Here is a 27,324-nt window from a genome sequence, read left to right as displayed (position 1 = left end):
TTAGGCCTTGTTGTCTGCACATGCTGGTGATGTGCCTGCGAGGTCTAATTAGTTGACAAGAGACAAAAGAGGCCACTGCAGTGAAAGGGAGGCTGGGTGCCAGGATAGTTACTTGGGTTAGGCAGGAGCCACAGGAGCCAGCAGGTGATGGATGCAGGAAGGTGTATCATCCCCGGCTGTTATAGGTGTGGGGACATGAGGAAACGAGGCAAATTGATAAGCCAAGGGCTCAATATTTTGCTATTTCCTCTTACTCAAAACTGGATCTTCAATTTTCTGGGAATAGATACAGCAGGTCCCTCTCTGATTTTATAACCCAGGCTATGGGACGAGATCATTAGTGAAGGAGAGCACAAGCTGACCGTCCGCTCTGCTTGGGTCTTCTCTGGAAACATCCTTGAAATGATGCTTTTTCCTGAAGCTGTGCATAACTCCCTAAGGTTTTCCCAGGTAGCTTCCTCTTCATGTGTCTTGGCTCCTTTTGAATGGTTAACTTGAGGGGGAAAAATGATGAGTCCTAGGGATAAAGCAATGGTGAATAGTGTCTTTTGGCTTGTGTTTCCTAGCACTCCTGGGAAGCGTGCAATACATTTTCCTGGTGTTCTTGTGCAGATTCACAGGTAGATTCAGAGATGTCATAGCTATTAGTCTCAGACCTACAGAAACATCACGGCTAGGCTCCCCAGCCACGCTGCAGGAGTGAAGTTCATTTCTGCTGGAGTCATCCTGAATCACAGCTGCGGATGAGAAGGAGGTGCGTAAAGGGGATCATCAGAAGTCCAGATGAGATCACCACAATATGTGCCATCAAACTGGAAGTCAATAGCTACATTCCTTTCCCAAATATTCAATAGTTCCCTCCCTTTCTTCTGCTGCTCTACAGGGACATGCTACGGACAGTAAGGAAAATACCAGCAGAGACAGCAAAACAGCGCTTTCCTCTTCTATAAATCAGGAATAACACTACTAAAGCGAAGAGAGTGACACCAGGATAAAACTTTGTAAATTAAAAGAGGACAAGTCCCATTCACATTTTCTCTTGTCCAAGGCACCATGAAACGAACATTTGGAATTTACAATGCTGCTAACCTTAAAACTGTGTCCAATATTTTATATATATATATACACACACACACACTCCCAAGTTCATGTTTTGGCAGCCAGTTAAGTGGCTTGATTTACAAATGACTGAGCCAGCTGGGGTCTCCAGAGGTATCTATCAAGTTGCAGTAGGAGCTGTCGAGTGCTGAGAATTTTGTTTAAAAAAATGCAACTTGCCTTGGACTTCTAATCTAAACCCCAGTGAAACCAGTGGAAATAGTTCCATTGATGTCTAGGGGCCCTGGGCCCAGACATTAACGTAGGGTCATATTTCTGTCTTGCCTTCTGAAACACGCAGAGAGCAACCTGGAGTCATCTGTCTGGAGAAACATGACTTGAATGAAACCAGTCCCGAGTTTGGTTTTAGCATGATAAATGGCGACAGAAGACACGGTTGAATTTCCACATGTAGCAACCCCCCAAAATTGCTCCAGAACTTGTTTCAGTTTATCCCCGCTGAACAAAATAATATTTAGTAAATCACTTTCTGACTAAAATATCACTGGAGTTATAGGAGAGCCAGAGGAACAGGAGAGTGGGAGATTGAAAGAAGTGGGTAAAATACATTTAAATCTTTTAAAAGAAAAGCTTTCTTCTTTAACAACAACCCTTTCCGTGATACTCAGCCCCCTTTAATGCTTTGGTTCCTTTATTCCTATGGGGGGGGGGGGGGGGGGGGGGGAAGAATCCAAAACCCAAAGAAGGCAACAAAGCTGTGCTGTTTCTTTGTTTGCTTACATACAACACAACTCAAGAGCAGAACACTTACATTTTGATTTTCAGATCATAGGAAATGAGGTGCCACCATCTTTACATTCCTGGCATGATCTGATTCTCAAATGAAATGCTAGGATAATGATTATTATTTAAAAACGACAATGACAACTAAGGCAAAGTAGAAAAGGCACTGTAAATGCAGGAAAAAAATATCCAGGCAGTGTCTGCTTGTTTGTACATGTATATGTGTACATAAAAAATAAGTAAAACCTGCATTATTGAATACAAATGAGAATGACAAAAAGAAGTGTTTCTCCCCAAACAGTTGCATATTCCAAAATCCTGTCAAAAAAAAGTCTTTCCTCCCACATTTGACTTTTTATTGTTGCTTTTCAACCAAAACAAAGTGAAAAGAGATATATATATATTTAAAAAAAAAAAAAAAAAAAAAAGAAATGGTAAGTTATTTCGAAGGTAATTTCTGTGTTTGTTCGTTTGTTTGTTTTTAATCATTTTCTGGCATGGTGACAAAAGCTACCAGCGTATGTCCAAAGTTATATCTGGTGATTTGTTATTATTATTACTATTATTGAAAATAAGATCAATGTTTGGAATGCAAGAATGCCTGTTTCCTAATTTCAGGAGGTCATAGACTGGGGAAGAAAAAGAAAAAAGGTCTGTTTTGGATGTCCAGCCCACTCAAGCTGCCCTGCACAACCCGTAAATAGAAGAAGCAGTGGAAGTGGTGCCACAGCACTGGTACACGTATTAAGACCTACAACCCCAAAATTGAGAGCTGCTCAGCCTACCTGCACTTGCAAGTGAGTCAGAGGCGAATATGGGGTTACCCAGCTAAAACCCTGCTCAGTTCAGGATTAAGCCATGTGACAGCACTTTTCAGTTTCTTGTCCAGTGAGTTTTGCAAGTAGCACCTAAAAGAGCTAGCTGCTGGCACACGCATCATTTGCTGGCACGCTGGTTTTATTCCCTTTTGTTCCAGTGCATAATTTATAAGCGTATCTTATTTTTGGAGAAGTTTGCCCTAAATGGTGCTTTTTGTTTTTGCATGTTGCATTGCAGCTGTGAAGGCAGGCAGAGCCGTGCTGTGGAAGAAATATTTTTGCACAATTTTCCTTTTTTCTTCTTTTATTTTTTACATATGAGGAAATACTTTCTCCCAGCTTTTTAATTCTCTCCCCCCCTCCATCTCTTCTAAGCAAATGGTTGTTTACTAAGAACTAGCACATCCTGATACTCATATAGACATCTGTGCCACTGAGAAATACAATTGTACTTTCTTCTGCTTTGTCATACATTTTTTCAAAGCAGGCACATGCTCCTCCACGGGCTCGAGGTTTTTATGTGCAAATAGAGGTCTTGGTTGACTGCTCCGAAGCCCAAGATCCCACAGAAATCAAAAGAACAGAAGAGCGTCCTTTAAGTGAGATGCGCTAGAGTGATTTCCTTAACAACAGCTGCAATTTCCAAACTTCCTCAGCTATAAGTTTGCATAAATTTACCCTTGGGGTTCCACGGGTTTGATGGCGTGAAATATCACAGAATCACAGAATCATCTAGGTTGGAAGAGACCTCCAAGATCACCGAGTCCAACCTCTGGCCTAACTCTAATCAGTCCTCCACTAAACCATGTCACTGAGCTCTACATCTAAACATCTTTTAAAGACCTCCAGGGATGGTGACTCCACCACTTCCCTGGGCAGCCTGTTCCAATGCCTCAAAACCTTTTCAGTAAAGAAGCTTTTCCTAATATCCAACCCAAACCTCCCCTGGCACAACTTTAGCCCATTCCCCCTCATCCTATCATGGGGAACAGGGGAGAATAGACCAAATCCAAATCTCTGACCAATATCCCAATCTCCATTCTTGCCCACCCACAAGGGAAATGCCAGCAGACAGCCTGTCCCCCCCCAAAAAAAAAAAGATCTCTTTGCTCTCCTCTTTACAGCTGGGTTGCCATGCTGAAGTAGCAACGCAGGAGATGCTCTCATCTGATGTAGAACCTGGCGTGCTAGCACACCAGTACAAACATGGTCACCCCAAAGTAACCCATGCTGATGAAAATGGACCTTGCAGGCCTGGAGCTGAGCCCCTAAAAAGGCTCTTTTTAAGGACTGAGAGATGAAGAAACGCTTGAACACAAGGTGAAATGCAGGGCACCTGTGTTGGTGGGGATAAGTCCAGCTCTGTATCAAGAAGTCACCTCAATTTCTGCTGCTGGTCACGGTACTCCTACTTTCCCACAGGTTTTCTCAAAGAAATACGGCACACTTGCTTAACAGCTTCAGTCCACCTGAGTATTATAAATGTTCATGCTTTAAATAATGTGTAACCGCATTTTATAACAATATCTAATAGAGATTAGGCCTAGAAAAGAACTCAGCTTAATCCTGTTAAATAAGAGCAAGGATATCTTGCAGACTATAAATCAAATGCTCCCTACAATAGGAAGCTTCTTCATTACCCTGTAAGACAGATAAACAATCAGCCACACTCCAAAAAAGCTTAACTCGAAGGTATATGTTGTGATACACAAATCAAAATTTAATTGCTACCAGCCCGCCTGTCTGCTTGCGGCCATGCAACGTCCCTGTCTCGTACTACAGAGCATGTGCAAAGCTTTCAGAAACTTCATGCATTAAAAATGCAATTATGGAAACAATTTATAATCAATATGTGGTTATTAGGGTAACCTGCGCGTATGGGATATTTTATAGCAATTATAATCCCAACAGTCTTTTCTGCGAATGAAATTTGCATTTTTGCTTTTCCCTTTCAGAGGTTTCAGTCCCAGCAGTGCCACCTACTGCTGAGATAACTTTGAAAATGGAATTTATTATTTCCACAGAGGGAAAATTTTCAGAGACCATCATCCGCAGGTGGGCTGGAATAAAAACTCACTGGGAAAAAAAAAAAAAACTCCCTACCTATACTTGGCTGAGACCAGAAGTAAAAAATAAAAATAGAAATCTCTCATTTGTAATCTCACATTACTGAAACCAAGTGTTATCACTCCTCATTTATGACAATTTATTTCTTTGCTGGTGGGAATTGTCCCAGCCCAAGTGAATAGCAGGAAGTTACACCAGCCCTTGTGAGCTCAATTTCTGGCCCAGAATTGTCAAGAGAAAAATATGCAGAATTACTTTTTTTATTTTGGAGACAAAAAAAAAAAAAAAAAAAAAAAAAAAAAAAAAAAAAAAGGTGACTTTTGGCAAGAAAACCCGAAGTCTTGCTTATTTCTTAGTGATAGGGAGGCTATCCCCCTCTCCTGAGAATGTGTGAAGTAGTTTGGTTAATGAAGGATATGAAGAACAGCTGAGGCAGGATCTCAGTATCTCTGGTGCAAGTGTAAGGAGTGATGGGATTCTGGTTTGGCTTTGCAAGGCTACTGCTGACAAGGTAAGGTACTAAGGATAGGCTTTAAGATCCTCAAAATAAGGAAAAATTATAAAATTGTGCAGTTTTTGAAACAATCTGCAATTTTGTGGTGGTTAAATGTACTTCAGGTGGTACCTTGTAAGGGTTTGTGCCTTGTCCTTCCCCAGAGCACATCTCCTTCCATAAAAATAGCCCGTGGGCTGGGCTCCCTCCCTAGGATGCGCATTTCTGAGCCAAAAGGGACATTTGTCTCCACTCTGGGAAGTACAGCCTGGCTTCAGCTGCAAGGAGGATGGGTGTAAAATGCTGTGCTGCGCTGTCTGAGGTTTGGGGTTGCTTCCAGCCAAGGATTTATTAAAGGATAAGGGGTAGAAGGGAGCAAACATTTTTTTGGCTGAGAATGTGAATTTTGCAAACTGTTTTTATTAAACTCTGAAATAGAAGCACTCTGGAATTCACATTTATATATTCAGTTAAGCAAAGAGAGATGTTTCTCCAGCGTTGTCTTCACAGCATGCTGCAGGTTAGGTGAAGTCCCTCCGAAACTGGCAGGTGCTTCTTGTTTAGGCAGGAGGAGGCAAGCTGGATCTTGCAGTAAGATGACTGCAGGTATAAAACTGTGACCCAAAACAGGGTCACCAGAAAGGCTGGAGAGACAGTAAGTGGTTTCAGTGAGGAGGGTTGTCTGGGAACTGACGGCGAATGCTGGGGAGTGATTAGTGTTTGACAGGAATAACCTGGAATAACCATGGAATAACCTGGCTGACTGCTCGGCTTTATAAAAACACCAGACATCTCACGTCTGAAAATAACCAGTGTCCTTACTGCCTGTGACGGCAAGAAAATCAGAATAAGGGATGGAGATGGCTGAGCACCATCAGCTCTTCACCCTTTGCCTCCTGCAGGGAGGCAGGAGCCTCCGGCAGCACAAGGGAGTAGGAAGGCTTGAAGGTGGTAATTGCAAGGCAAGTGTGAATGCAGAAAAAAGAGGTATCTGATAGGAGGTTGCTGGGTTGTTTGTTTTTATGGTGACTTCTCTGGAGCTGAGTATTCCATGTTTTCCTTCGCTTAGCCCTCTACTTGAACATTTGGGACTTATTTTCCATGCAGATTTTGTGATTTTTAACTTAATCTTTGCCCCACTCTTACAGAGCAAAACAATAAATTAAAAACAGGGAGAACATCTGTCCTATGGGATAAATGGCAGGTATTATCTAAATTGGCTTTACGCAAACCTCTGTAAATACTTGTTTCTAACCACTTGCTTCTGCTTACCTCACCAAACACCCTCCATTACCAAAGAACATTTTATGAAGAATAGTTGAAATACCTTGGTGTCAAAATGACCTTTCTGTAGGTGGACAGAGAAGGGTGAGGTAAAACAGAAAAGCTGTGGAGGGTTCCTACAGCCTAACTCCCAACCACTGGAAGAACCCAACTGAGGCATCTTGGATGACGCTGGGTGTACTGACCACCTTCAGAGGGTCCTCACTTCTGTGTAGGAAAAGCCTGACATGGTAAGGCTTCTGTTTTACAACACAGTCTGTTGGGAAATTCACTGATATTCCACACTGATGTCGCCTCACCCACCCTGATAGGATCTGTGTACCCCAAAGATGCTTCTGATTAAATTCCAGGATATTGGGTAGGCTGCTTTTCATTCCAGCTAAATGAGACCTTTTCATTGCATTTCTGTAAATTGCATTTTCCAAATTATATATATTTATATCATATTTATATATGTATAAGTTGATAGGGAACTCCTTTTTGGTGGTTCTTAGGAGAGTGATTCCAGCGCGGAATGAAAAATAAACTTTAAAGTATAATTTGCCACTGTCCTTTCCAATCTGCTCGTTTGGCCTTCACTAAATGTTTCAAAACAGAACACCTCCAGCTGTTCCCCTGCCTATAAGAGAACTTGAATTTCAAAACCAGCTTCCACACACCCTGTCTCTGCTGGGAGCCCAGCTCTGTTCTGCGGGATTAAATCTGGACATTATTAAATTCTTCTGATCAGTGACAGAAGTGCCTTCAGAAAGAGTGCTGAGCAGCTGCTTAATATTGTTTTTGTGGTGATAGGGAAGCAAATGCCTTTTGCATTGGCTGGGAAAAGCAGTTTGTGTCATTCCTAGAGGCACTTTATTGTGGAAACACAGCTCAGAGTCATTCTTTACAGGCCAGTTGCCAAAACTTCAGCAGAAGCAGAGAAGCTTGCAAATAATTAGCTGGACTGCCTCTAGCAGGTGTCACTTTGGAATTCATAGTTGATGATAATCCTCAAAGATTGCAGAGAGGGGATCTGACTGGACAAAGCAAGGCTAATATCCACATATTACTCTGAGAGCAACCACTCTCCTCACTAATGCACCAGCTCTGATGGGAAGCAGCTTGACAAAAAATCTGCAATTTGAACTACTGGATAAAGAACGAATAAATTGCTCATTTTAACTTGAAAAAAAAAAAAGGGGTGGGGGGAGGAAAAAAAGAATGCCCACTACCCCCAAACAAATCAATACAATGTCTTGAATTGGAAAAGGATGCTGCTTAATTGGAATACAGATCCTGCATGAAACCCTGATTCTAGCATGAGGTATTTAATACTTTCTGCCACAATAAAAGAAGAGAATTAATGGACTCAGTGGGAAATCTAGATGGCATTTAGCTCTGAATCAGACTATTATTTTACACTTGGCATTGATAGGAGTCAAAATGAGGCCACAAGCCCAAGACTTTCTCAGCTCCTTGCGTGTGCCAATTCCCTTTGTATTCCCATGATCCCTGCTTGGAGGCTTCCCTTTCTCCATCGCTCAATCATAGCAACAGCAAACTGAGGTAATAAATTATGTAGCCTCTCCAGGCTAAATGTGGGTAAAAAATGCATTCATTTTCTCTCTTTTTAAATATGTGGCGATTGCACATACATGTAAGATGTAGCTGACAGTTTCTATAATATATGGTTAAAAAGGCAGACAGTTATTACAGAAATTTCTATAAATACATGCTTAATCAAAATTTGCTGCTTGCCCTGTAGAGGAGGAATTTCTTTTGTCACCACTCTGAGTGTTAAGACATGCATGTATATTCAGAGTGAATGAAATGGAGACAAGATTTGAATGAATTTTTATACTTTCTAGGGATTAAAATATTGCAAATTTTTGCAATATTTTTTTTTTCCTTTCCACAGTGTTTGAGGAAGATTATAGCTTGTAAGAAATGAGGAAGATGAAGGAATTATATGAGTAAAAACACTGTGGGCAACTCTACAAATCCACCCTTAGACTTTCTTTCTAATCGGAAGATTTATTCGGAAGGTGTCATGATTGTTAGCCATCTCAGAAGCCCTCACTGTAACTGTCCTCAGGACACTTTGGATCTATCAGAAGGGCTGCATTGCCATTTTCCCCCAGGCCCAGCATTATGCTGACTGTAAGCTGTGCAATGCTGCATGTAGAAGGTGTTATTTATAAACCTGGGCCTGATTAGTCCTCATGATACCTTCAAAAGTGGATATATAAGATTATGAATATCTTGCTTCAAGCCAAATGGCAAGTGAGGAGCAGAAAAGAGGCTGGGATTCGAGTTCTCAGTTCCCATGCCTTTCATACAAAGCCCTGTCATGCAAAGATGAGGTGTGAGAGCAGTAGTGCAACAAGAAAAAAAAACTGATGATGATCACCAGGTGCCATGTGCTCATTCTGATGCTCTTCTGGTTGTTTCCCTCCAAGCAATCTGGCTTCCCTGTTACCTGAAATACCTCAGGATTGACCTCACGTAACTCTGCTTCCCCCAGGGGAGCCATGAGATGCCTTCTCAACATTTCCCAACCAAGCTGTGGAGCAAATCAACAGCAACACTTTCGCCAGACCCCACAGAGCAAGGATGCTTGGTTCAGTACTGGGGGGGAAAGGTAGTCTGCAAAACCAGACAGTGGGTAGCAGGAAAACAAGTGGGAGCTCTGCTCCTGGAGGCCTGGTCAGAGAAATGACATTGGATCTGAGCTGGCAGACAGTGCTTTATCACTAGCTCCCTGGCTTGGGGCTTACTGGCCAGTTTCATCACATGCAGCTAGCTTGAAAATAGATATCTAGAGTGAGAGCTTGAAAAGTCAGTTTGAGAAAGACTTAAGAGGAGTTTCTCTCTCCTTCCCCAGAGCAAATGCTCATAACGAGAGATTGCTTTGTGATATCCCTGGAGCCACCGAGCTACTTCCAGGCTATGGAAACCCCATAGTAGTGCAAAGAGGAATGGCTCAACTGCAGGGCTCAAGTAACTTCAGGCAGGCTGGCTCCTTTTAGACCAGTAGTGTTTTATTTCAGAAGTCAATCACACTTTCCAAAAGCTTGAGCTTAGCTTGGCAGAAGAAGAGCACTTTTGTCCTCTCTATCTCCTCTCCACGATGACCTTTGGCTTTACAATCTGATTGCCCTTAGGGTTTTATAATCTCAGATTTGTTGGTAACAGATACCTTATGCTAGCGATCCACATATTGTGAAGCCCCATTTTAAAAAATAATTCTGCTGAAGCAAAGATAAGCTATTGTTTTCAACTATAGGGTTTTAATAAAGCTGGTATATGAGAGGGCAGGGATCCAAGCCAATTATAACCTAATTGACCCTCTTATTCCTTCTTTCTTATCTGAAAGCACATTCTTTGCCAGTCAGGCTCATGATATCTGTTGCATGGAAAGTGTAGTTTTCAATGACCTACAATTTCAGTGATCTACAGCATTCCTGATCCAGATAAATAAATGCAGGCATCTACCTCTAGTTGGATGATTGATTTAGTTAGTGGTCATAATTGGTCAATTAGGGAGACTCAGCCTGCTAAAGCCAGGAAAATGAGCAAGAGATGGAGGGAATCTGAGCACAGGATTTACCTTGACAGAGGAAACAATTTAAATGAAGGGAATCCAATGTTGCCTATTTAATACTCCATAGAGTATGAAAAGGCTTTCCGGAAATAATTACTCTCCCTATATACTGTTGTAACGAGGAGAAATTAAGTCACTGGCAAACTGAAGTCACCATTTTCCCATAAGTTTTCATGGCTCATTTGGCATTACTGGCTGGATGCTTGTGACTGGAGGAGAAATGAGCAGGCCACGCTGATCAGCTCAGGGGTGGGTGGCCCAGGAGCATTCTGTCAGCACACCTTGCTGCTTAAATTGGGGAAGAGGCATCTGGCATCAGCACAGCTCCTTGCATTCATTGTCTTGTGTCTAGCAGTGCCAGGAAAGGGTTTGGACAAGAGCTCCTGTGGCATGATGAAGAATACTGTATAGCAGCTCAGGCAGAGAAGGAATTGGAGAGTGAAGCTATGAGCAGGTAGATTAATCCATCCAAAGGGCATACAGTGGCTTGGCTGGATACATGATGTGAATTCAGAAGAACAGATTTGCTTCTTGCTTCTGAGCACGAATACAAATGAGGAAATCAACTCCTACTGCTTCTCCCTCCTAAAGACTGAAGCAGGACCCAGCGTGCTGCTCCACCAAAAGCAGGGCATGCCCAGCACAGCAGCCAGGCTTGCTGCCCACAGCCAAGAATTCAACTCTCTTCTACACTTCTGCTCCAGACTCACCTTTCAAAAGGGAGGGAAGGCAAGATCTGTCCTCTTCAGAGAGTCTTTAGGTAACTGCAGCAAGTACATACAGACCTCTGTATCTCCCTAGACTCCATCCTCTGTAGCACATATATGCAGCGTAACACCCAGCAAGTCGTTCAAAGTAACATAACCAGGCAGTTCTGGTCTTGTTGTCTGAGATGGGGAGAAAAATTGCTTAAAATGGCTTCTAAGGGTTTATACTCATTAGCAGTTTCAGATGCTAATGTTTATACAACATTAGCAGTTTCAGACGCCTTTTTGCTGATCAGTGAGAAATCTCACCCTGGGCATTTTCATAGTGGTGAGGGAGGGAAAGGATGTGCACGCACCCATGTAAGGGGGTGTTCAAGTGGAGACAGGAGATGTGGGGTCCAGCTGCTTTCTGGGGCTGGGAAGCAAACACAGTTTTTCTGCTACCAGGGCTCTGGGAATGCTTGCAACCTGACTTTCCTTCTCAGTCATTGTCATGCCACAAAGCACAAGCTTTTCGGTAGCATCCTGAGGGGTTGTGTCAGGTGGCACCTTCTCTTTTATTCGTTGGCTTGGGTACCATTGCCTTTTGCATTACTGCCTGGTTTCAACACCTGCATTTCCGAATGAGCCCTGTGCTGTTTTGTGCCCGGTGTTACTTGGGCTGGGTGAACTATCACTTTGGAGTCACAGTCAGGGAGACAATTTGGTGCCATCACCTGCAATATTTAACAGAGCCCAGCTGCAGCTTGCAATGTGAGACATCCCTTCCTCCCAGCCTTCACCCTCAAATCATGGCATTTCAGCAAAGCGCACAGGAGAGCTCCACAGGGAGCTAACAAGGAGTGGGTGTTAGGAGTCACAGTTTTGTGGCATTGAAAACATCTTCAGAATTTTTTGGTCTCTTTAGCATTCCCATTCCACGTTTGTCTCTAATTTTTGCATGTATATTTGTTGCAGTCCTTTAATATGTATTCTCCATGTCCAACTGTGGGAAATGGACCAATTGTCTTCAGCCACCAGCCACCAAAAAGAAATACATAAATAAAAATCAGAAGTGATTATTTATTAAATAGAAACTATATGGTTGTTGACAGGAAGAGCCACCCATGTTATCACAGATGCCAGCCTTCAGCGAGGTTTGTGCACCAGCAGAGTTCATCCACCCCAGTGCAAAGGCAGTCACTTGTTCATACCTCAGCCATGACTTTGCTGCTTCATCCTAAAATTTTGACTTCCGCAGGCTCTCCTGGCACATTTTGGCTTTGAAACCACATGGACAAGGTGTGCCAAGACCCTGAATCACGCACAGAAAGCTGCTAGGGACCCGTGGCATCAATAGCCTCTAATTGCCCTTCTTTGCCTCACCTCACCCTCATAAGCCCTTGGCCTGGGTATCGATATGGGCTTTGTGCATGCGGGGAAGCTGGGAGGTGCTGAGGCGAGGCTTATGGTGCTGACTGAGCCCCAGTAGCAAAAGTGTCTGTGGGGTAGTTCGTCTCACAAATATTACACGGGTAGATGTGGTGGTTTCACTCCGGTGGGCTGCTGAGCTCCACCAAAACCGCTCTCTCACTCCCCATCCTCAAAAGTAAAGGGGGAGCTGGAGCTCCTCTCCACGGGTAGGGAGCAGCTCCCCCCAGATCCTCTGCTCCTGCGTGGGCTCCTCTCCACGGGCTGCAGCGTGGAGATCTGCTCCATGTGGGACCCGTGGGCTGCAGGGGGACAGCCTGCTCCACCAGAGACCTCTCCCTGCACAGGCCACAGGGGAACTGCTGCTGCCTGCCTGCAGCACCTCCTGCCCTCCTCCTGCTGCATTCACGTGGGGGCTGCAGGGCTGGTTCTCCTCACTCTCCCAGCTGCTGTTGCACAGCAGTTTTTCCTGTTTAAATATGGTCTCACAGGGCTGCAAACAACATCGCTTATTGACTTGGCTCTGGGCAGTGGCAGGTCCCTTTGGAACCAGATGAAACTGGCCCTTATCAAACATGGAGCAGCTTCTGGATTCTTCTCGCAGAGGCCACCCCTGTGGCCCCCTGCTACTAAACCTTGCCACGTAAACCCACTATAGTTAAACTAGCTTGAACTGCTGAATGGACTTCAAGAGCAGCAGCATTTGTTCCCGTTTGAGGTGGAGCCAGAGCACGCATGTCAGTCATGGTAGCCTGGTGTCTGAGCTCAGTGCTGCTTGCAAAATGAGCAGAGATTTAAAACACAGCTTCTTCATCCCGGGTTTGTAGTGAGCAGTTGTTCTGTTTATGAACATGATGTGCTGTATCACGTTGTTTATGCAACCCATCAATCATCTGTAAGTGTTTGCTTATTGCTTTGGTATGTTTGTTGGGAGAAAAGCTGAGCCCCTCAGAGCAGCTCCTCTTTCCTCTCATCCTTCTCCCACACAACAGGTCGTCTCTGTTCCCCCCAAAAAAACACTTGGAGGGAAACATCTTGGGTGATTCCCACAGTGGGGGAGCAGAGGGGCTCATTGGTCTGCAACTGCAGTGACTGGCTGCTGGAGTGCCTTGGGTTAATCATACCTTGCATTGTTCAAGCCTATAATGCAATTTCAAGTGAGGACAAAACTGTTTTTAACGTGCAGAGTCTGACCTAAGAGATGGGATGGGTTAACTGCCTGCTGGACAATGTTATAAGATCAGGTGCTGTGATGGGAGATCAGGTTAGGAGGCAGAGGGTGCATCCTGTCCAAAATGCAGCATTTAAAGTAATTGTTGAATTTTTGTCCTGTAATGAATAGCTGGGACTGAACCAGACATATTCCCAACAGGTAGAAAAACGAGGTTAGTTTCCCAAGCCTATGCTCTTGACCTGGATCTCTTGCTGTGAGCCCTGAGCAGCACTCAGTACCGATGCTCATGGGGTTGGAGGCTACTGGGCTGAATCAGATCCCCCATCCCTCACACTGGAACCAGTCTGAGGTAATTCAGAGCAGCAAATGGTCAGCAGCTGATGTTAGCCAAGAGTAATCCTACCCTAAGGGAAAGGGTGGAATAATCAAAACATTTCACGACAGAGGGTGAAATAGAACAACTTCTGCAGGAGGCAGTCCTGGACCTCTGAGGGGATGCTAGTTTGGCACAGAGGGAAAAGTAGTAGGCCAACACAGAAACAAAAATGCATGGAGCAGAGCAAATACATATGTGCATGTCAGTGGGGCCTTGGTGTTTCAAAAATGTGCCGCTAGCTAATGTAGATTTCCCCCACATATATATGTATTTATTTAGCTACTAAACCAGACGAGGTGACATTCTCTTCTTCTGTGGTGAAGACCACCTATAATATTCAATAACGTAATAATACAGAAAAGCCTTTAGTATGGTCTTTAATAAAATACCCTGACCTGACAGGTAAGTTATTGACTATTATAAAGCTGTTAGATTTAATATGAATCTCCTGGGCAATCCCTGGTATTCATCACATTTTCATGAGTAGAGAACGGTTGTAGATATTGCCAGATGTGGTCTCAGAGTGGAGAGCAACTGAGATAAAAATTGCAAAAGCAGATAAATGATGCATGGGCTGAAATCCCATTTCCAATCAGACCCAGAGAATGCTGTAAAAAGATTTAGTGGGCTTCCTCCCAGCGATTTGAAAGTCTCCTGAACAATTTACCCAGCTGCCCTGGGAGAAAGAGGAGTGGGCAGAAAGTGAATAATCTGATCTTTATATTAATTTTATCTCATAGTTAGATTACTTTAAATCCTGTAGCAGGAGATTGTATAACCCTGTAGTATTTTCTATGGCTGCTCTAAAGGGCTGCATAAATGTCTGATGCCAGAACTTACTGATTTGGACTTTGTTAACATCTTACTGTGGCCAGCATCCTAATATTTTGTGATGTACAACATGCTGCTTTCTTGTGCTGCCTTTCATTTTAGCATTTTCTGATCTCTTTCTATGCAGTTTTAGATAAAAATCTTGTTCCAACCTTCCCTGGTACAAACTTCCCTGGCTGTACCCTGGTACAGCCCTGGTACATTTGGGCTGTTTGAATTGCTCATCAGTGGAAGAGAGGGAAAGGCTGCTGTGAACTTACTGCCCTCTTTTCTGTAACGCCCAAACTTCCAGCTTTAGTGTTTAATTTCATTTTGCAGTCATGCCCAGAGGGATCCCCTATCAAAGCCTTAGCATCATTGCTCTAGGTGCTGTATATGCATAAAATAGTAAACCCTATGTCTATGGGAATGAGAGCTGTGGGATTCCTAAACAGGCTGGGCAGATTTTCACAGAGGGGCTGTGCTGAAACAGCTCCTGATCGTCTTGGTGGGAGATATGTACTCCTGCAAATCACAAACCAAGCACATATCCTCTGATTTTCCTGTGCTGGGACTGGATTTTTTGTTGTTGTTATCATCTTTGTTTTATATATATATTTTTTTTCTTCTTCTTTATTAGAAGATAGCAGTACTCAGCCCTCCCAAGTGCAGAGATTTCTGTTGTCCAGGCCTGTGCTATTTAGCTCTCACCAGTTTGCTTCTGCACCCTCTGTTTCTGTATGTCTTCTGTGAGCTGTGAACACCATGGTTGTCTCTTTCCAGGCTTATGAATCAAACAATGGTTGTCTGAGCATTTCCAGAGCCACTGTTCAGGGCAATAAACACCTGCAGATAGAAATGATAAATAGGTGGTGACTAAAACAATCAATGAATTTTTTGTCAAATTGGTAGCATAGGCCCAATATCTTCAGTAATCAGACAAAGCTATTCTCTGCTTTATAATGCTGTACTGAAGTATGTGCCTAAATACGCCATTTGGACAACACTAGGTTACGGTGTTCCTTGAAAGAGTTAACATCTAATCGCAGATTTGGTTTCCTTGATTGACAGACAATTTTCAAAAAGAGTGTGGTTTGTCAAGAAGTTGTTCCCTTCTTCTTCCAGAAATCTCTTTGAAACCAGTGCAGGCAATTTCCTGTCTGTGACGGCATTCAAGACACGAGATACCCTTGTCTTTGACAGCAAAGGACGTTGGTTTCATTTGAGCTTTTTCCCTTATCACTGACAACAATAAAATTGTCAAGTGTGTGATTTGAAACATCAAATTCGGTATGAACTTTTTGTGTAAGCAAGGGACATTGGACATATTAACTTTTTTTCTCCCATCTGTACTGATATATGGGACATACCAATTGACAAATGGTAACGATTGGCTGATGTATGTGTATAGCAACTTCTATATGAACTATCAGCAGACCAACAAGGTTATAATGAAGTCATCTTTTGAATTTAATAATAAATTTCACTTTGTCAGCAGTGGTCCAAGGTAATGATGTGCAGCTTCTTAACAGTGAAGGCAGAGGAAGACTTCGTAGCTGAGGAAATGCTCATTTTAATTGCAGGTTTGAAATACTGTCTGTCAAAGTACCGTAGCATTATTTTATTTTTATTGAGAAACCAAATGCATTTGAACTTGACACCCCCCAATAAATAAATAAATAAATAAGCAAGCAGTCTCTCTGCATTCATAACAAATCGATCATGGTGAATAACAGGTGATTTTGAGTATTTGGGTTTGAGTCCACAGAGTGAGACTTGAAAGTCACCTGAAAATTGCCTTTCCAGGCTTGGTTGGTAGGAGCATAAGCATTGCAAGGCATGAATGAGCTGTTTCACTGAAAGGAGAGTGGATTTCCTGGGTAAACCATGACTTCAGTCTGCCTTATGTCACACTGCTAGCCTTTGTGTAATGCGTATTGTCAGACTACGGCTCTGGCTACAGCAGGCTCGGGTTCCTGGTGGTGGCATTAACTGCAGCCATGAATGTGCCTTACACCTCACCTTAAGTCTTCCTGACGGTCTTTAAAAGAAGCTGTGATCAATTACGTAGAGGATATTTTACAAGAGCGAGCCCTTGTGAAAGATGTTATCCTGCAATGTTATCTCAGCGGGTGACAGTAGCTGCTGTAAGACCAGACGTGTGCCCGCAGTCCGTGCTGCTGGCCCCAGGTCGAGGGACAGTGTTACTCACTAGCACTTCAGCTCACTGCCTGGGAGGAGCAGCACGTCCCTGCCTCTCCAGATTTCACATGAACAAAGTACTGCAGAGCTCCTGGGTGTATGAATCCAGCTGCCTGTCTCAATACCTATTAAAGATAATTTTCCCCAAATAACCCAGCTCCAGATCTTCCCAGTTTCTCCTGTTGCTGAATACCCCCAGGTAGCCTTTCAAATTCTGGTTAGCAAGTTTTGGTTTTGCTTCCTTTTAAAAATAAATAGGCCTTGTCCTACAGTCACATCTCAATACCTCTTAGAGCCAGTATTTATCATGGGAATTATTTCAAAGTCCGTGGTGTCTTCCAGTGGGCCTAAAAACCTCTCTCATTGCAACATCAGCGGACAACAGCACCCAGCCCATAAGAGTATTATTTACTCTTCCAGACCTCTTTCCACCCATAAGTTCCTGCTACCTCCAGCCACCAAAGAGCAAAAATACGTGGATGTGTGATGTCCCCTGTAGTAAGAGCGGTGGGTGCAGTTTGGTGCTGAGTGGTAACGTCCTCAGCTGAATTACAGGCAAAAGCCGAAATCTAAAGGGTGTTTATATTACTTAGTGAAAATTATTCAACAATAAAAGTCTAGTTGCTGCTGTTGGGAATATAACTGTTAGAATAAAACTTCAGGCAACTGTAAGATTCAGCTATGGTATGTTAATTTGAATCTGCAGTAAATCTGTCAGGATTTCAAGTCAGTTTAAGAGGTAAAATATAATTGTTGTAAAACACCGAACTGCAATTTATATATATTTTTCCCAACCACTTGTGGGCTAGCAATATTTCAGCTTTATAATCACAATCTGAACCTTTTAGAAGGTTCTTTTTTATACAAGTCAGCAGAAGTAGTATTTTACTTCTCTTTTGTGTGGGATTCTTTGAATGCAATGCACTTCTGGGGAGGAAAATAGTCTGGGGAGAAAATCCAGCAAAGGCTGCTTTGCACTTGCTTCTCTTTTCTGAAAGGAAGACATGCCTGAGTGTGCAATGATCAATTTGTCAGTCAGTTTGGAGAGCAATGAAAACGACTGTCAAGGTGAGGTTTTGTTAGTTAGATGTAAAATACCATTTGACCTTACAGACTTGCTTTCTGTAACGGCATTTTGTGATAACAGGTAGACGTGTTTTTTTTTAAAAAATAATAATCCTTTTGTCATCTATCTTTTTGTAAAAAAGCTTCCTCTTATTTTTAAGCAGAAAAAGATTGTAAAGTGCCTTCAGTTTATTAAGCAATTAGACTAATAAGAGTTTTAGGCTTTTAGTCCCAAGCTTCTCCCAGGTGGTTTTTCGCAACAGCCTGAATCTTGACTGTTCATTTGCAACCCATCTTCCCAGGTGAGCTTTGGGATGCTGAGAAAGCCGAGAGGAGACATGAAGCAGGTTGCCCACATCATGCTTTGGGTATAATGTCTTAGTTAGGAGGCAGTCTTCATGTTGTCACCATGAAGATGTGACCACCATCCTGTCACTCCCAGAGCAGAAACTCGAGGGGTGTTTGAGGAGAGGCATTAACGCCAGCCCAGAGGGCTTGGTGCCTCCTGGGGTGCATTCCCAGGAGACAAGTCCGCAGGAACCGAGTGCCCTTTGCAGGAGATGAACTCATCAGGCAGGGCTTACAGAGACGAGTGGTTTGGGGTGAGTCCTTACGGATGAGGGATGAAATATGTGAAGAGGTACTGCAGAGGGCTCAGTGTTGTCTGAGGTCAGACCCACAGGAGCTCCTTGGGAGATGCCCTGGCAGCCTCTTAATGGAAAAGAAAAGGCAGCCTGTTAATTTGTCCTTATTTGGAATCATTTCTGAAGGCTTGTAAAGCTTCACTGCTCCAGAGGAAAGTTACATCTGCTGATTGAGGGGAGGAAGGGAAATGATAATAAAAGTTACTCAGTTGAGGCTAATATAGCCTTTTGAATTTTGCAGTCAGATGAGTCTGAGAGATTAAAAGGAGAGAGAAAAGGATGATTTGCATGCTTAAAAAAGATAAATAACCCTTTGTACTCATTATTTTGGTATGTGTTTGCATTTTTCTTTTTTTCTTTTTTAAAGCATTAAGGAAAAGGGGACTTGACAATTCTTTAGCAAGTATTAGACTAGGCTGAATTAGTGTGGAGAGACCGCTGGCCATCTGCATAGTTTGGGCTGCTGTGACTTTTGAAGCTAATGCACTTTACATTAATAGGTTTTGATGGCCAGAGTCTGCACAAAGAAAATAATAATAATGAGAATGAGGGAGATTGTTTTATTTTGTTGCTAGTTGCATTGAGGCATGGCCTCTCCTGCTTCCAGCAAGGCAGGGTCTGGCTGCCTGTGTACTGCTTGCACCATGGTAACAGTCCTCTGTCAGCATCCTTGGGCAAAGAGAGGATACAGAGGGTAGCCTGTTCCAGAGCATTTATAGTCCAGGCAGACAGGTGAAAGCTACACTGGACTCAGGAGGAACAGGGTGGCAGAAGCACAGGTGGTGCTAGCAATCCCTGCTGGTGCCATGACCAAAGGAGGGAGTTCCCTGAACCTCAGTTGGATCTGGTCCTTGCTTCACCTGTAACGTAACACTTCTCTTTTACCTGTTCCTGAAATTTCTCCTGTTTCAAGTCTAGTGCCTGTAAATTTATCAATCACTCTGTACAGAGACAAGTAAGACCTTGTCTCAGGGTCTTGGCAAAGCAGTGAGGGCGAGCAGTGGTCCTGCCCCGTGTCCCCTCCACAAGTGGACAGAGCAGATACCTGCAAGGAGGCAGACCGCTGACCCTAATTCATCATCTGAACTGGTGCCTGCTGACAATTGCCTTTCTGATTGCGTATCATTTTCAAAGAGATTGCTGCATATAGTGGGAGAGAAAGCCTTTCAGATCCTCTTTGATGTGGTCTCTGGGTTTCAAAATCAAGACATCATTTAGCTGTCAGTGAAGACAGTGTGAAACTTGCAGGAGAATCCTCTCCAGTTGCTATTTCCCCGTAACAAGAAGACAACAAGAAAGAAGAAAAGGCATTTCATTGTGAAGACTCTCAGGCTTGCAAATGCACTCTACCACTTACAGGCCTTTTGTTTGCATTGTGCTTGGCTTGGCAGGAACCTGCCTCATTAACCTTTTCCATCCCTCTCTCCTCTTCTGCTGCAAGGTAATGCTGTAACCCCTTCAAGGTGCAAGGGATGCAGGTGCACAGAGCCTCAGTCTTTGCATACTCAGACAGATGAGGGAAAGCAAGCTGAGAGGAGCTGCAGTGATGCGTACTGATGCATGGACTGATGAAGGTGAAGAGTGACGGGGCCAAAGAGCGGAGAAGTGAGGCCCTAGAGCATCTGTGGGAAAGGGAAAACCTCTGTTGGACAGCAGAGAGGGCACGTGTGTAATGACAATGCAAGACAGACCCAGCATGTAGCCACTGTTAAGAAAAGACTTTGAATGTACTGAGCTGAAGAGAGCAAGCAAGATGGTCTGGTTGTAAGACACCAAGGGCTGCAGCAAGAGTGTGACCAGCTCCTCCTTCCTCAGGCACTCTGGAAAAGCATATCATGGCAGATGTCCTTCCTTGCCATTTTTTTTCCCCATGTTCTTCACAGTGTGGTTTGCTTTTGCATCAGGTACCACGTTGCTTTCAATGCCATGACTGCACAGGAGCAGCTCTGGCGTAGCTAGAGGTCACAGCTGTAGCATGTCTGGCACTGGGGTTAGCTTTGCCTCCCCTATCCCCTTGTGCAGGAGCGATGCCTCCAAAAGCCCTTCCACCACCTGTTTGGCTGGATGGAGCTGAAGTCCTTTTCCCCTAAATATAGCTCAGTGCGCGTGGCGGAGCTGAGCTCTGTTGGCATAGCAAAGCACAACCAAAGGGAAAGCCAGATGGCTGATTCATGCTGAAAGGCAGTGTGAGGGACTAGAGAAGACAGGCAATGACTTGGCACAGTGACCAGTTTCTTGGCTGCCTCGGAGAGGCCATCTTACCTTTCTGTCCCACCCTCTCCACCTACCTATAGCTTTTTTTTTTCAGACAGGAATATCTCTACTTGCCAGGGACTGCATCTCTCTCCCAAAAGGGGACAATCACAGCACACAGAATTTAGCCGTATGGAATTTGAGTTGAGGTATTTCCTCAAAGGAGGAAGGTGGGTTCATCCTCCTGGAGACACAAATTGTCCATCTCTCTTTGCTGACTATAGTGAGCAGGAAAGTGTGATGGTCGTAGACAGGGTCCATGGTCATGGTCATGCTCAGGACACTAGTTGGTGGAGTCCCTTGGGAGGTGGTTCTGAAGGGCAGAGGGGTCCAGGAAGGCTGGGCGCTCTTCAAGAGGGAAGTCTTAATGGCGCAGGAACGGTCTGTCCCCACGTGCCCAAAGACGAGCTGGCGGGGAAGAAGACCGGCCTGGCTCAACAGAGAATTGTGGCTTGATCTTAGGAGGAAAAAGAGGGTTTATAAGCTTTGGAAAAGTGGGCAGGCCACTAAGGAGGACTTTAAAGAAGTAGCGAGGCTGTGCAGGGACAAAATTAGGAAGGCCAAAGCTCATCTGGAGCTCAATCTGGCTACTGCCGTTAAAGATAACAAAAAACGTTTCTATAAATACATCAACACAAAAAGGAGGACTAAGGAGAATCTCCATCCTTTACTGGATGCGGGGGGAAACTTAGTTACAAGAGATGAGGAAAAGGCAGAGGTGCTCAATGCCTTCTTTGCCTCAGTCTTTAGCGGCAATACCGGATGTTCTCTGGATACCCAGTACCCTGAGCTGGTGGAAGGGGATGGGGAGCAGGAAGTGGCCCTCATTATCCATGAAGAACTGGTTGGTGACCTGCTACGGCACTTAGATGTGCACAAGTCGATGGGGCCGGATGGGATCCACCCAAGGGTACTGAGGGAACTGGCAGAGGAGCTGGCCAAGCCACTGTCCATCATTTATCAACAGTCCTGGCTATCGGGGGAGGTCCCAATCAACTGGCGGCTAGCAAACGTGACGCCCATCTACAAGAAGGGCCGGAGGGCAGACCCGGGAAACTACAGGCCTGTCAGTTTGACCTCAGTGCCAGGAAAGCTCATGGAGCAGATCCTCCTGAGAGTCATCATGCAGCACTTGAAGGGGAAGCAGGCGATCAGGCCCAGTCAGCGTGGCTTTATGAAAGGCAGGTCATGCCTGACGAACCTGATCTCCTTCTATGACAGAGTGACGCGCTGGGTGGATGAGGGAAAGGCTGTGGATGTGGTCTACCTTGACTTCAGCAAGGCTTTTGACACCGTCTCCCACAGCATTCTCCTCAAGAAACTGGCTGCTCTTGGCTTGGACTGGCGCACGCTTCGTTGGGTTAGAAACTGGCTGAATAGCCGGGCCCAAAGAGTCGTGGTGAATGGAGCCAAGTCCAGTTGGAGGCCAGTCACTAGTGGCGTCCCCCAGGGCTCGGTGCTGGGGCCGGTCCTCTTTAATATCTTCATCGATGATCTGGACGAGGGCATCGAGTGCACCCTCAGTAAGTTCGCAGATGACACCAAGTTAGGTGCGTGTGTCGATCTGCTTGAGGGTAGGAAAGTTCTGCAGGAGGATCCGGATAGGCTGCACCGATGGGCTGAGGTCAACTGCATGAAGTTTAACAAGGCCAAGTGCCGGGTCCTGCACCTGGGGCGCAATAACCCCAAGCAGAGCTACAGGCTGGGAGAGGAATGGTTGGAGAGCTGCCAGGCAGAGAAGGACCTGGGAGTGATGGTGGATAGTCGGCTGAATATGAGCCAGCAGTGTGCTCAGGTGGCCAAGAAGGCCAACGGCATCCTGGCTTGTATCAGGAACAGTGTGACCAGCAGGGCTAGGGAGGTGATCGTCCCCCTGTACTCAGCTCTGGTGAGGCCGCACCTCGAGTACTGTGTTCAGTTTTGGGCCCCTCGCTACAAGAAGGACATGGAGGTGCTTGAGCGGGTGCAGAGAAGGGCGACGAAGCTGGTGAGGGGCCTGGAGAACAAGTCCTACGAGGAGCGGCTGAGGGAGCTGGGCTTGTTCAGCCTGGAGAAGAGGAGGCTCAGGGGCGACCTTATCGCTCTTTTTAGGTACCTCAAGGGAGGCTGTAGCGAGGTGGGGGTTGGCCTGTTCTCCCACGTGCCTGGTGACAGGACGAGGGGGAATGGGTTTAAGTTGAGCCAGGGGAGTTTTAGGTTAGATGTTAGGAAGAACTTCTTCACTGAAAGGGTTGTGAGGCACTGAACAGGCTGCCCAGGGAAGTGGTGGAGTCACCATCCCTGGAAGTCTTCAAAAGACGCTTAGATGTAGAGCTTAGGGATATGGTTTAGTGGAGGGCTGTTAGCGTTAGGTTGGAGGTTGGACTCGATGACCTTGAGGTCTCTTCCAACCTAGAAATTCTGTGATTCTGTGATTCTGTCATTCCCACCAAATCTGTGCGCTGCAGGATCTCATTTTCCTTAAATCAGCTGGGGAACATGAGACCATGCTTTATGCTGGTTTTACAAGGGCAGCCAGTACCTGATGCAGGAAATAATTGCATTGGGTCCAATTGAGTCAGATCTAACTGCATGTGATCTTTTTGTGGATTGTTTTTCTGCTTGTTTGTTGCGGGAGGAGGAGGAAGGAAAGTTTGCTTTTATTTTTGAACTCATGGGCAAACAAGTAGGCAACTCAGGGCTTAGTGTCATTTTTGGCTGTGTAGTAAACAAAGTTTGTGGAGTGAGCCCCAGTCTATGATGCCTGACACGGGCACATTTCTGAGCAGGTGCTGGTATGGGCTTCCTTCTCCTAACCAGAGTGGGTGGGTGGCTTGGTCCTCTGTTCAGACTCTAAAATTGTACATTTTATACTTCAAGCTTTCCTCTGACCTGAGACCTCAGACACTTCCTCGTTCTTTCTTCTTGCATGTACTCTACTTGGAGGTCAGTTTCCAGCGTCCCTTCAGCCCACCTGCCAGAAGGAGACATCACTTTCTCTGTGCCCTGCTCCTTAAGCCAGGCACACTATCCGGGGTCGGCTTTGCAGGTTGCCTGTCCTGCGTATGCTGCAACTCCATTTCTAGAGCCAAAGCTTCTAGGGATGGTCAACTAGTAGTACAACTCTGGCTGCTAATTTATTCCAAATAAACTAGATTATGACAGTCTGTGACACTGATATGATCCTGGAATAAGGGACCAGAGGGTTGGGAGGGTGCTGGGACTCCTCCCTAGATGTGCGTGTGGTGGGAGGAGGGAGAGGTGGGCCTCAAAGTTCCCAGCTTTGCACATGAGACTGGCCCAGACTGTTGTGCTGCTTGGGCAGGTCTCTTGTCTGCCTTGGCTTGTGTTAGGTTGGAAGATGCTGAAAGAAACAGTAAAGACTGAAAAAGCACTAAGATACCATTTTCTGCTAAAACACACCAATATTCCAGCGTACATGTGGCTCAGATTTGCAGTGAGCGGGCTGCTAGGAAAGGTGTGCGGGTAACAAAGGGGTCTTTGTAAACTGCAGAGGAAGAAACTGGAACCACACTGGCACAGGCTCTGGGTGACATAAACACTGTTACAGGTGCCGAATTAGGTGCAAAAATTTCAAATTATCACCTTCTTTGTTTGCTGTCAAGAAGATGCAAGTTAGTTGGCAGGGGAACTAAGTGACACTGTGGTGCTAAACACCCCAAACCACAGTGAGACAAAAGGCATGCCTAAAACCTTGGCTGATAATGTACAGTAAGTGGGAGTGGAGAGTTGTCCCAGTCTGGGTAAAACAGAGTTAGATGGTTTCTTGTTGGATTACCACTGGCTCCTAAGGTGGGTCATCGAAGTAACTCCAATTACAGGTCTATGACAGTTGCCAGCTTGCTCTTAAATTGCAGTAAGTGACATGAACCATGAAAAACTGGAGATAATAATAATAATGATAATACTTTCAAAGACTTGAGCATCTAAGTAGAAGCTGCCACCATGACCATGATGTATAAACAAGAAACTTGATTTAATAACAAGAGGAGAGTTATAGAGAAAAGTGACATGCACGTGGAGCTCAGAACATCCAGCCCAACATTACAGGGATATTTTGTTCTGCTACAAGATTTCTGTGTTGGTGTGTTCAGGCTATGCACATCCTGGATCCTTGTTGTCCCTCAGTTATAACCCCATGCCTCTGGGATGGTATGAGGAGCAGCCAGCCGGTATCTGTTTTGCCAACCTGCAAAAAAAAACTGCTCACGAAAGCCCTGTGCAGTGGAAGATGGCTATTATGGCAATCCACTTGCATTTGCTTTTTCTTAGCTGTGTTAAGGAGGACATGGGGGCAGAAACAGGGGACGCTGCCATGAAGACAGAAATAAACCCAAACTCAAACTGGGAAAGGGCTGGTGAGATGTGGTTGTGTGGATCTGGTATGTGCTGCAGGTACAAACTGAAACATTTTCTTCAAGTGCTTTGGAACATGGGATCAATATTGCTGGCTTGCTAGCTGATTAAATGAAACATTGCCTTTCTGCAGGAAAATGGGGCTTTTGAGGGGTTCCTGCACCAGCTGCTGTAGCTTATCAGGCTATATTTAATCAGAGCCCAGAAGTACAGTTTGCTGGCTTTTGTCTGGCTGCTGAAGCTACTTTTTCTGATGACTTCTGGGCATCTTGGACCAGCCCCTCCATGCCCTGCTTCTAGGAGCGGGAAGCTGATAACACCATAGAGCATCTCTGCAGTCCTCTTTTGAGTCTGCATGTAAAAATCGCCACTGGGGTTTGCATTTCCCCTGCATCTGGGACACATGCAGATTAGTGGGATTTTGGACTCCTCTAAATCCCAGGGAGTTGGGTGAAACCTTGCTTTTCTGTGCAGAAGATTGACTTGGTTATTTAAACAGCACTACACTGTCAGGCTCCTGCAGTCCCCGCAGAAGGAAATAGCTTCAGTATTGCTTTCTTTATTCATCCACTGTGCTGTGTTAGAAAGGGCAGAGCACGGGGTTTTCCAGCAAGGCCCAGGCTGTGCTTATGTATCCTTCTCCAGCTGCTGCTTCATGGAGGAAGCCTTTCACCCCCATGCTGGGCTCCCTCCCCTCTCTTCACCTCTTGCTGCCAGTCATCATCATTTTCACATAGTTCATACAACATAATTGCAGTGTAATTGCCCCCAGTCCAGCTTAGCAAAACAAAAACAGGCCAAGATTAACCCATTTATGTGATCGGTCTTTGCTGATCCAGACCATTGGGACTGAACCATGCTGTAGAAGGATGATTTGAGCCTGGAGACATGCCACATGTATGGGTAACCCCACTACATCCACTGCCTGCCAGGTGTGGATGTGAGCAGAGCCTCCCAAGCTCCTCCACGCTGAACTGCAGAAGAGGAGAAGTTTCAAACTGGGAACAGATTTGCATCCTCCAGGAGGCAAGGGGAAGGAAGACGCACGAGGGACATAAACAGTGAGATTACCTCTGCATGCTGTGGGTTAAAATGCTATCATCTCTTTGAGCAGAGCATGTAAAGTGTGTACATCTGGAACGTGTGCGAGCTGCTGCGGCTCTAATTATGGGACTGTGGCACACTGGGCTACTGCACAGGCTGCTGAGCAGCCCTAGCTGTTTGAGCCTGGACTAACTTTGGTATGATTCATGATGTTAATGATGCATTTTTACAGCAGAGGAGGAAGAATCCTATTGTCCTTTCTTCTTTGTTTCAGTATATTTTTGCTTTATATCCGTTGAATGCTTTGTTTCCATTTTGTATTAATTTTGCAAATTGGTCCCTGCGGTAAGAGCATGTGTAACGGTTTTATGCAGCCTTTTCTAAGCCTGCCTTAATGTCCCTGCATTTATCTTTTGAAGCTAATAATTAAAAGGGGAAAAACACTGTCTGTGGACTTCTATAGCGATGCCAGTTGAGTCCATTTTCTCTCTTGTTGGTAACTATCTGATCTGACTCGCACCCACAACAGACTGTCGGGGGGAAAAAATAGTCACTGCTTTTATTTCATGTCTGGCCTGATGAGAATAGTAATGAGAACAGCAAAGCAGTTGCATCCCCAGCTAGCTGGCTACAAAGTAGGCAGGCTGAGTCCTCGATGTACTGTCAATTCCATGCATTGTGTAGGCAATTAACATTGATGCTAAAATAATTAATGATGAGAAAACATCAAAGGGTTTGGGTGCTTCAGTTCAAATGAGCACCAGAAGCTCAGTTTGTTATCCAGGCTTGTCTAGTTGTCTGAAAATACCTTATAACTAGCTTCTTGGTGCTGCAAACCACAAAAAGGCTGGCACTTCCATTCTGACTTAGATGTGTTCAGAGCTCTAGGAAGCTCCGGGAGAGGTTTCAACACGAAAATGAGCATTTGCGTTCAGTCTAATATGAGCTGTTTTGTAAATATTTGATGAAAAGATTTAGAATTTTTCAATTTCGGAAATGCACTGCACAAGTTGATTTACAGAAGGTTATCAAAGTCACAAGCTTGTTCTAATTTCCAAGGTAGTGATTTAACTTTTTTTGAAGTGATCTCTGGAGCAAGCAAATATACAGTGGAGGAGGTTGGTAGGAATGCCAAACTAGAGCTGGGTTGAAGTTGCCATCTAAGGCAGCGCTTCAATTCCCCTATTTCATACTTA

The 27,324-nt window shown here is 44.7% G+C and overlaps 1 long non-coding RNA gene across 1 annotated transcript; it reads left to right on the top strand.

Annotated features, from left to right (window-relative positions):
- Positions 1 to 5,099: 5,099 nt before the first annotated feature.
- Positions 5,100 to 26,588, top strand: LOC311435707. Its single transcript, XR_014692330.1, has 2 exons — positions 5,100 to 5,238; positions 25,924 to 26,588. It is a non-coding gene; the product is annotated as an uncharacterized lncRNA (long non-coding RNA).
- The last annotated feature ends 736 nt before the right edge of the window (positions 26,589 to 27,324 follow it).

This window comes from Aythya ferina, assembly GCF_964211825.1.
Source record: "Aythya ferina genome assembly, chromosome: 4".
Lineage (NCBI taxonomy): Eukaryota > Metazoa > Chordata > Aves > Anseriformes > Anatidae > Aythya > Aythya ferina.
The sequence above is the reverse complement of the archived record's forward strand: the minus strand, read 5'-3'. Positions and strand labels throughout refer to the sequence as shown.